Genomic DNA, 11,651 nt, shown 5'->3' on the forward strand with positions numbered 1-11,651 from the left:
TTGTAATCGGTCGCGCTCGGCTTCGCGCTTGGTGAGAGCGAGGTCGCGCTCTGCTTCTCTTTGGGCACCGGCAGCGGCGCGCTGGGCTTCGGCGGCGGCGCGCTGGGCCTCGGCCCGGTCCCTTCCCATATTCTCTTCCGTCTGAAGGCGTCTAATCTCTAGACGTATACGGTCTTCGTCGCTCCGTTGCTGCGCTTGAAGGCGTTCTCTTTCCATGGAAGAATGTTCGCGCTCACTAAGCGTCTGTGCTTGGAGTCGATCGCGCTCTGTTGAGGCTGCTAGGCTGGCGAGGAATGCCTGTGCCAGCATCTTGTCCGCCTCGCTGGGGGAAGACGCTGGTTGAGGTGATCCGCTCCTGGCAGTACTCGTTGGAGATCTGTTCTCCTGTGGCGAGTCCTGGAGATCCATCTCCGGGGTGCTCTCCTCTTCTTGTAGCGGGTAGAGTTCCATCCCTGGAGAGCTGTCTTTATCCTGGAGCTCTCCGGGGACTACTTCTTCGGTCTTGGCGGGGGGTAAAGTCATGTCGGGTCCCTCCTGGTCCCTACCGTGAGCTTGGTCAGTTACGTTAGAACCCACTAGGGCCTCTATTGGCGGGGTAGCCTGGTCGATAGGGTCGGACATAATTTTACGATCTACTTTTTCCGCGTTTACCGTCTGTAGAAAGCTAGGTAGTATATTGGCAACGTAATCCTCTAAGTACTGAGGTGTCTGCCGTCTACGCTGCGGGCGATCTACTTTAGGAGAACCGTTTTGTGGAGTGTTCATCATAGGCCATGTCAATATTAATACCACTATATTAATATTACGCTAGTTACCCTCCGGCTCGAAGGACCAATTGTAACTGAGGGGTACAATTCCCTGACTGTATTGATAAGTATGGTATCATTAAACCACTACCGCTTTATGTACTTTAATTACTGGCCATACAGTACATGATATCTAAATATAATGAACACTTCCCACAATGAATCGGTTCTACACAAAGTTGTCTTTAAGTATTTATTGCAGCAAAAGGTACATAATACTTCTCTATTATACTTTGAATGCACTTGTAAGGCAAAGGAATGTGCGTAGGCAAATCAATAATGAATGTCCATTCTCTGGTTACACAGGAGGTAATTATACAACCTGAATCTTAGGGAATTATATCTATGGTACACTAGTAATATATAGCGGGAGATACTGGAAGGGTCCCCCCGGTTGTAAGCCAGCAGGGGTAGAGGATCTGTCGGTAGTAGAGAGTCTGGTCAACGATGACTAAGGAGACTCCAAGTACAGGAGACGGTGCAATAGTCTCTTGATCCACAGACGAATACAGCTGTTCTCCGTAGACTGTAGCTCCACAGTGAAGAAAGCTAGCCGGCCTCAGGCTCTCTGAGGCGCCGACTCGACCTGGCTCCTCACAGGGTAAATCCCACACGTGTAGGCGTCGGCGATTCTCCGCTCCACAAATCACAGGACCAAAACAAATATAATCCAGCCGCAAAGGGCTATGTAGTCGTCGGGTAGATTAATCCAGTGTACATGTCCACACGGTTCTCGTCTAGGTCTCCTCGGGTGAAAGCGCCATGAAAGCAGCCCAGCCTGGATAAGCACTCTAGCTGGTACGAGGAAGCGTTGGTGATGCTGGTCACTGTAGAACTTTAGCCGCACGATACACTATACACAAATAGACTATTACTGACTTAATAGAAATATGTCGCACTCGACGGTATAGCGCCAAACTCTGACAATTCAGTTATTAATTCGCACGCGGTCTCAATGCTCTATTTTGGGGCCAAACAGGCCATACTTCACCGCACGGAGTATCGTGGGTGAGGCTTCAACTTATTGGGTAACTCTGGACTTCTGACTAAGTGCTTCTGTATTCACCTGCGCCATATTTATATGCACGGCGAACAAACTAGTGCCAACCTCATTTCTGTCTCGTAGCCCTGGGCAAGGCCGGGCATGTCCAGACATGTCTTGACGGTGACTTTGAACCTGACTCCGGAGGCATGGCTCTGGCGCCTGTGGACCGCTGTCCAATAGGAGAATGAAATATTATGGTCTGTAATAGGCTAAAGGGATATTCCGTGTATATGTACAAGGAATATACAAGGGATATCAAACGATATACAAATACTATGCAATATATATCAATCAATAAATATATATATTCGGTTTAATCTGATCCTTTGTAACAATTAGTATAGGTATTTAAGTGTGTGTCTTCCTCTCCTCGTCGTGGCGTCATTTCCTCCAAGTCCTCGGTGTTCCCCTGCCTGTCGTGTCTCCTCTCTTCTCCCTTGCCTTGCTGTTTTGTATTGAGAGTTTGTAAGTAGATGTAGTATTTTGTTTCGTGAGTTTTATTTTCCGTGTTCACGTTTCAGTTCTATGTTATTAGCGCCAGCTCGGCTGAGCCGTTTATGTTTCTTTTTGTAACGTGCCGTCGTCATCTAGTAAAGTCTGTATACACGTTATCCTGCCGTCTCTGCCTCCTCCATTCCTGTCCGCGAACTGAGTTCTCATCGCCTTCCTTCACTACCCAATCGTAACACCTGACGTCCCCTCGAACACCTGGGGGAGGACAGGTGTGAGACAGACAGATACCTGACATCCCCTCGAACACCTGGGAGAGGACAGGTGTGAGACAGACAGATACCTGACGTCCCATCAAACACCCGGAGGAGGACAGGTGTGAGACAGAGCTGTCCCCGAAGCCTGTTTTTGGGCTTCGAACTTCATCAGGGTTTTTCAAAAGGATGTTCGAACCTCCGTTTTTAATAATAAAAAAATATATATTTAAAAAGAAAATTAAAAAAATATCCTCAAACTAAATCCTCAAAGTGATTCATCTGATTAAATTAGTATTTTTTTTTTATTAAATCAACTTTCTATAATGAATATAACTCATCAGTTTTAATACTATAATATGAGTATAGCCTAATCTTTATCTGCAATTGTGAAGAAAAACCCCATTGGTTTAAACAGAATGAATAGACGCATAAAAGAAATATATAAAAATAATAATAATAATAATAAAAAAAAAATTATAAAAATTCTAATGTTGATTTAGAATTCGAATGCCAACGTAACGAACGAAGGTCCGAACGTTCAAACGTTTGGGCTCAGCCCTAGTGTGAGACAGACGGAGACGTCGCGACACGTCTCAATTCAGGGGTAACAGTCTTACAGTTCAGGTGTTTTTCAATTCAATTCAATTCAATTAAAAAAAAGATTATTAGTCGCACAAGGGGCAATTCAGAGAATGAATACGGCAAACAGCTAAAAGCACAAGAGACATGACACTGTTAGAACGGGATCCCTACATTGTTGATCTGTCAAGTCCAATAAATAAATTCGGTCAGTACAAAAAAGAATGTGCACTTTCGTCAAAAATTTTGAAATCAAGGGGGTCAAAAAATGGTGCATGTTAGTAAACTGACCATTCCTTGTACTGTGGCCATTCACCAGTCGAATGGCCTCTGGAACAAACCCAAACTTCCTCTGTTTGTTTTACAGGCAGACTGTCTAAAGCGCTTTCCTGGGGGCAGCAGGTCAACGTTTAAAATCGTGCAAAGTGTCTCACGCACGCACACGCACACACACACGCACACGCACACACGCACACACACACACACACACACACACACACACCTGGACGACAGCCTTGGAGCCGGTGACCTCCAGGACCTGACCGCTCCTCTTGCTTCCGTCTGGCAGGGTGAGGTGTACGATCTCTGCGTACCTGGGGAACTGGAGGAGAGGCGAGGCGGACACAGGACCACACATCATGCACATGTCAACTCTCTGGTCATACGCACCAACTCTATATGCTTCCTCATCCGACATAGCAAATGTTATAATTGGGATCATATACAATGATATCTGTCTAACTAAGAGATTTGCTGGGGGGGGGGGGGTAAAAGGTTTTCGTGCATAGATCACTAGATTTGATTTTTGATTTTTTTCATGTCTTACAACAGGTGTATGCCCAGCCCATATGGGCTTACAAGACACATAACAATAGGTATATAATAATATACTTGACCAATTACTTGACAAATGACATATAGACCAAGATGGCCACAAGAAAAAGAAAATACAAGAAAATACAATAGAACGTAATATAACACAAGCTGTACGCAATGTATGTAAACAAAGAAACAAAGAAACAAGAGGAATTCAAATACAATTATATAGGATATAGTGTGTTTTGTCTCAAGTGCCATGCTTTCTCCAAAAATCCTGCAAAACTGAAGATGTCCTCCACAAAAAAACAACTCAACATACAACTTCTTAGACTGCCAAAACAAATCCGGATTTATAATTAGAATTGTCTCAAATAAAGCCAAATAAAAAACAAATTGATATTCATCCTCCACCACTCCCAGATCACATAGAACACACAACCGCTCCTCCTCAGGTTTACCTTGGAATCTATCTTCCACAGCCAATGGCAGGGTGCCAGACCTCAACTGGGCACACAGAGACCTCCGTCTTCTCTTTAAGTTTAACATTACATAAGGTTCAGTAAAATACTCAGCTTTAATTACAACATATTTTCTAAGTTTAGGTTTCTTCCATATCTCCACCTTCTACTTATCTTGATGGATTGTTGATAATTTTGTTATAATTATGTGAACCTTACACTGCAGATTATTCATAAAAATCATACTTAAGTCAGCAGAAGAAAAAATCATGGACATCTCTCTTGACCAGGGATGACCGTGTGCTCTGTCCCAGTTAAATATCTTTTTTGTCACCCTGTCATTTGGAAGCTGGACCAGGCGGTTCCATAACCTCACCATTTCACCTTTTTGCTTGACCAAGCAAGAGTCCCACCCCATGTCCCCTTCTATAGCCCCTTTTGGGTCACTAGATGTATCAACTTATAATACAAGTTAGTATTTCACCTTAGCAGTTAGCATTTCACATTAGCAGTTCGTATTTCACCTTAGCAGTTAGCATTTCACCTTAGCATTTCACATTAGCATTTCACCTTAGCAGTTAGCATTTCACCTTAGCAGTAAGCATTTTACATTAGCATTTCACCTTAGCAGTTAGCATTTCACCTTAGCAGTTAGCATTTCCCCTTAGCAGTTAGCATTTCATCTTAGCAGTTAGCATTTCACCTTAGCAGTAAGCATTTTACATTAGCATTTCACCTTAGCAGTTAGCATTAAAAATATCAAAGGATCTCAAAACGTATTATTACATTTTTGGCGCTCAATCGTTGGCAGTGAAACACATAATATTACGCGTTTGGCCGCCAAAGAGTTAAGGTGAGTGATCTGCACAAACAAACATACTCTTAACTCGCTGAAATCTTGACGGATTTACAAACAGTTTGGTTTATTACAAACTTTATTAACGTGGCTATGATTCTTGCTTGGAAGGATTTTTATTTATCTATTTTTATTTTCATATTAAAGTCCATTATAAGTATGCAGTATGATAACTACATCTTATCGTTTAACAAACCAAACGGTTGAAGATTTAGCAAGCTATGGTTATTTCAATAGTAGTACATGCACTATAGACATTCATGTTATGAGTGGACATGCTACCCTGTGGCAAGATGGCCACCATGTGTCAACGTCGGTCTCCGTTGGCCAGCAGCGCGGGTGAGTCATCTAATCTTTATATATATATATCTCTATGGTGGGTTACATAGCAGTGTTGCCGAATGTGTTAGTAATAGTAAGTGCCTGTGTCCCTTCATATAAACAGTTCATGTTCACGGGTGTGTCGGGTGAATGTCTATGTGCTCAGGAAAGTATTGGTATTATACGGTATGTCCATGTTCTGTGGAGTAATGAAGTTAAATACATGATGATGAGCAGGCATGCAGTGCTCATTGGACGGGGTTGCACGGCGTACCAAACTTCTTTGAGCAGGAGATGCACTCGACTGATGCGCCAACTCGCCAAGTGCCCACCTGGCTACTTTGCATAACAATAGCGCAGGTCGTCAGGTGTGTTCAAATATGTCCTCAGATACATTCACACAAAACTTGTGAATGAAATGTGTTACATTCAATTCCTAGAGGCAATTAGGCATAGTCTTTATTCTGCACGCACGCGAGGGAACATTGCACCACTGATGATGAGCTATTAATAACCACACTAACATCATGTAATGCTAACTAACAATGAATAAGCTAACCATACGATCCTCGTGTACTAATGCTAACGCTATCCTAATTAAATCTACTGTTATGGTGTTGTATAATATAGGCAAAGGAGAGCTGTGTGAATCGTATGGCAGTGAGCTGATAGTTTTGGTCAGGAGGTTGATAATGCAAGAGGTAGGTTATCTTAGGTGAGATTTATAGTGATTTAGGCAATTTTTTTACTTCATGGAAATGTATGTATAGATTTGATTTAAAGATGTGGGTGTGGTCACAGGTTATATCTACATCTAGGCTAGTGGTGATGATGGATCTTTCAAGGAGGCTGAGCAGTTTGGAAAATAGGTTCCTATACTGCTCAGTCTGAGCTTTTGAGAGAGAGGGGGAGGGAGAGGGGGGGGGGGGGGCTGATTAGGAGTTGAAGTGCCAGACACAAAAACGTTGCCCGTGTGCTCGCGCTATGCATGCGCGTGGTATGTGGTATATATATGGTAGCACCCCGATTGTTCCCCTCCAGAATTTTTTACCGGAATATGCGTTTCACCCATATAGGTTGGTCTGCAGAAGAACACGAATGGATGTGTGTATATTGACCTCTGATCACAGGCACGAACCGATCACTAGTGACAGGCCACTTCCAAGATTGCCATGCAGGGGACATTAGCACTTAAGGCGCGATATGTCTCACCTTCACCCGGTCCAAAATCACCAGAGGTCCATTGACTCCAGACACAGTCTTATATGCTATGGACAGAGGAGACACAGTCTGATATGCTATGGACAGAGGAGACACAGTCTTATATGCTATGGACAGAGGAGACACAGTCTTATATGCTATGGACAGAGGAGACACAGTCTTATATGGTATGGACAGAGGAGACACAGTCTTATATGCTATGGACAGAGGAGACACAGTCTTATATGCTATGGACAGAGGAGACACAGTCTTATATGCTATGGACAGAGGAGACACAGTCTTATATGCTATGGACAGAGGAGACACAGTCTTATATGCTATGGACAGAGGAGACAGTCTTATATGCTATGGACAGAGGAGACACAGTCTTATATGCTATGGACAGAGGAGACACAGTCTTATATGCTATGGACAGAGGAGACACAGTCTTATATGCTATGGACAGAGGAGACACAGTCTTATATGCTATGGACAGAGGAGACACAGTCTTATATGCTATGGACAGAGGAGACACAGTCTTATATGCTATGGACAGAGGAAACACAGTCATGTGATAAGGGCAGAATATGATAAGGGCAGAGGAAACTGTCTTATGATAAGGACATCAGAGGAAACACAGTATTAAATGATAAGGACATCAGAGGAAACACAGTATTATATGCTTGTGGGCAGAGGAAACGCAGTCTTATATGCTAAGGACAGGGGAAGACAAGTTTGATATGCTAATAACAGAGGTTAAGACAGATAGAATACCACAACAGCAGAGCTTGTAAAGGCAAGCCCCGTTCTTCAGCTATGTGTAATTGTCAATGAAATAACCGACTGTCAAACATGATTCTATGTAGCCCATATAGAATTAGACCAGACATAAGCGCTGCATATAGTGCGCATCTCGTCTCTGTCCTTGGAGCTCGCAGCTCGTGCAGTGATTTCACGACACAACTCACTGAGGCGAGGCTGGGATATGTAGTCACGGCTCACGGCCATGGCGTGCTCCCGGGCGGCAGCCTGCTTGTTGTTCCCGCTGCCAACGGCCGAGGAAAGCTCGTCCATGGCTCCGTTCGCCATCCCTCTGAGTGCCTTCATCGACATGTTGACACAACAGGAGCAGCAGCAGTCGGAGTCGTGACAGCTCTGCGCGCAGGGCTCAGTCCGGCGTCTGTGTAGGGAGCTGGCCAAGGTGCTGAATCACACACTCCAAAAAAAGATTGAACCCGATAGTTGTCAAAAAATTGTTTTATTTAATTAAGGCTATTATTAATAATCAATATTATAATATAGTATTATTTGCATTGGTGCAGCACGAATTAAATACTGGTAGAAAAGGTAACTCAAGACTTGTGTACTTACATTCAGGTAGGCGGACGTGCCGAAACACCGTCAGTCCAATGGTATTACAGCCTAACCCAGAGGACAGACTGGTCACTGGTGTGGACGTTATAGTTGTGGTGTACTGTTTAGCACATTTACTTTTGAAAGTAAGATTATTTTGAAAGGCTTGAACTGTGTTGTGGTAAACTTTATTTGCAAAAAGAAATGGGAGAAATGGCTAAACATATAGTGTGTATTTATTCAACTTGGGTGGTAATTTTTATGTTGTAAATGGTAAATGGCTGCTTTTATCCAAAGCGCTTTACAATTTGTTACTCAATTTCTTTTTACCCATTCACTCACACATTCACACACCGAAGGCGGAGGCAACCATGCAAGGTGCCAACCTGCTCATCGGGAACAATTAGGGGTTAAGTGTCTTGCTCAAGCCTCAAGGACACATCGACACGCTGCGAGCGAGCGGGAATCTAACCGGGAACCTCCAGATTGCCAGACGACTGCTCTACCTCCTGAGCCACTGTCGCCCCATGTTGTATATAGCATTAACTTGTATTGTGTGGTGTCTTGTAAACACTGTGGGCTGGACAGTGGACACCTATGACAGATCACCTCCACTCAGACATGTTTTCCTTATGGCTACCTTCTCTTTGGAAGTATAACCACTGCGCTCAGACAGGTGCGTAGTCCAAAAATAGTGCGTCACAAGTAGAAAAAAGGGCCTGTGCTAATTACTGATTGTTTTCCACCCGTCATGTTGTCAACCTATCCTGTGCTAATTACTGATTGTTTTCCACCTGTCATGTTGTCGATCACAGCCTAGTTAAGGCTTGTTTGTTGCAACCATTCTTCATTGCACACTGATGCAGGCCGGACAGTCAAAAACGTTTTGTGCGTATTAAAACAAACTATATTCCTTGAGTGCGGTCTGTATACCTTCTCTTTGGAGGCATGCCTTTGACTATACAGATTATTTGTGCAAAACTCACCAGAGCACCTTTTTCCACATTCTTCCCCTGAAGAGGGAGATCTTCTCTGTACTTCCCTGGAATATCAGTATCCACATAAAAAAATGCCTTACTGGCACAAGCTTGTTGTAATCAAGAGATTTGCTGGAGAAAAAAAAGGTTTCTGTCCATGAATTACAAGATTTCAACTAAAATACAAAAATATATTGTATAATACTGTATACCAATATAATATAGTCTAGTATAATATAATATAGTATAATAGTATGATATAGTATTATTTAGTTATAATATAAAAAAAAATTAAAATTATATAGTATAGTATATAGAAGTATAATATAGAATACATGACATAATAGAACAGTGTACTATACATATATATATACGTGTATAAATGAATGAACATCAGAAAATGCTATTTAACTGATTGATACACAAAATGTATTTATTTAAGTTAATTTAATTGTGTTGATGTTTTCATTTCTGCAAAATAAGTATGTACATTTTGTTTGGTAAACATTGCGCTATGAACAGTCTATCAGTGTACTGTATAATGTATGTGTGTAGGGGCAGGTACAATAAGAGTTTTCTTCTTCCTGTTCTTTTCAGCCATGGAATTTAGTGGATCTATAAGGCCCCGTTTAGACGGAAACGCTAGCAGGTGAATCCGCAAAAATATTTTTTTGGATGTGCCTTTCGTTTATACGGAAACTGCGTTTTTACGGGGTGAAACCGCAAAAAAGTGAGACTACCTTCCAGGGTGGAATTCCTAGAAACGCAAAAGCTTTGCGCTCTCGTCTAAACTGTTAAACCGTATAAATCTGTTAAAACGATGACGAAAGGGTTGTCACGGCTCTGGTCGCGCGTACTGCTTACGTCACAGGTAGCAGGTATGCGCCAGTAGCCGAGACGTAAACAAAGCAAGTATGTCTGACTATATCAACGGAGATCACCTGAAGGCTACATTGGCAGTACTTTTAAATACACAAGAATCTGTCCCGCGGCGTGAGTGGACCCACTGTCTGTGAGTGACTCTGCTTTGGTCAAATCACATTCCCCATCCACAGTCTGCGAATCAGAGGCAGAGTAGGGCGGGTCTTCACAGCACGTCATGTGACATATGCACCAATCGTGTGACAGCGGGGCTCCGTCGTTACAGCGTCATCTGGACGGAGAATTCCACCCCAAAACGCTTGTCTAAACGTAAAATTAAAAGTGAAACCGCAAGATGACTTTTGCGGTTTCTGTTCACAAAACGCTCGTCTAAACGTAGGTGAACTACTGAAGACACTGTTGGACTGTAACAATTCCATGTACGAATAAATTAAAATTTAATTAAATTAAATACATACAACTTCCTCTTGGGCATTTCCTGGTTGTTAAACAAGTAGGTAAATACTTCACCTACAAACATAATACTGAAGGAATTAAGAGATTCACTTAAAAAATGAAATAGGCAGCTAAATAAAGCACAGGTTGTCAACAATGAAAAGAATCAGACTGGTAGAGCAGATTGAGTAGGACGTTTAGAAAATGTGAAAAATACTGTCAGAAAATTGTTTTTGCCGCTTTAATGAAAATAATCAGTCAACCAATAAAGCAGATGTAAAGTCTAAACATACAAATATCAGCATTTTAAAATGTAAAACACAAACCCATTTTTAAAACATGAAAAACAACATTTCACCAGCTCCCACTGGCTTAATTCACAACTTAATACATGGCAGTGAGCCAGTTTGTACGCAGTTTGACCCAGAGCCAAAACACATTAGGTACTCCGTGTAAACCCCCCACAGAGACAGAAGGTAGGCCTATACGGCTCTAGATCTGAAAACATTCTCCCATTAACACTTTGAGTGCCAACGACGAGATTTCTCGTCCTAACTCGCCATGCGTTGAGTGCCAATGACAAGTTCTCGTTATTTAATCGTTATTTCTTTTATTAGCGATATCCATTCATTTTTCATCCATCCAGCCTGACGTTATCATTGGGAATGGCTCCGAGCTCAAAAAGGGCAAATACCGCCGCCTATCGTCTCCCGGATGTTAATGCACATCATTGGATTGGATTGAGTGGCCATGTGCATCAGAAAAAAAGTCCGGTCCAGGGTGTCCCCATCTCTGGCGAGCAGTGTCTGTTACCACATTCACTGGGGAGGCTCGGAGCAGCTTTCGATTATGTGTTTCGGACTATAACGTTGGATCAATAAACGCGATCAATATTTGGAATGGCGATCAGGAATTGGATTAATCTTTTTGCAGAACATCTGATGTGAGGTAAGGACTATTTTACCAGTATTGGGTTAATCAGATGTTTTTTTCATAGCGATCACAACGTGTCTGTGTGTGTGTGCGTGTATGACGTTAGCGCTGACCAGGTCATGGATAATAGATTTGTCAGCCCGCTTCTCTAGCGTGCATAAGTACACATATACTATCAATAATCTAGCGTTTATTTGAAAACGATTCATAAATCAGCCGAAAAATTACGTGTTTTGTAGGGATGCCCCGATCGATCGGCCAGCGATCGGTATTGGTCGAT

This window comes from Notolepis coatsorum (genome assembly GCF_963971535.1).
Source record: "Notolepis coatsorum genome assembly, chromosome: 11".
In the NCBI taxonomy this organism is placed as follows: domain Eukaryota; kingdom Metazoa; phylum Chordata; class Actinopteri; order Aulopiformes; family Paralepididae; genus Notolepis; species Notolepis coatsorum.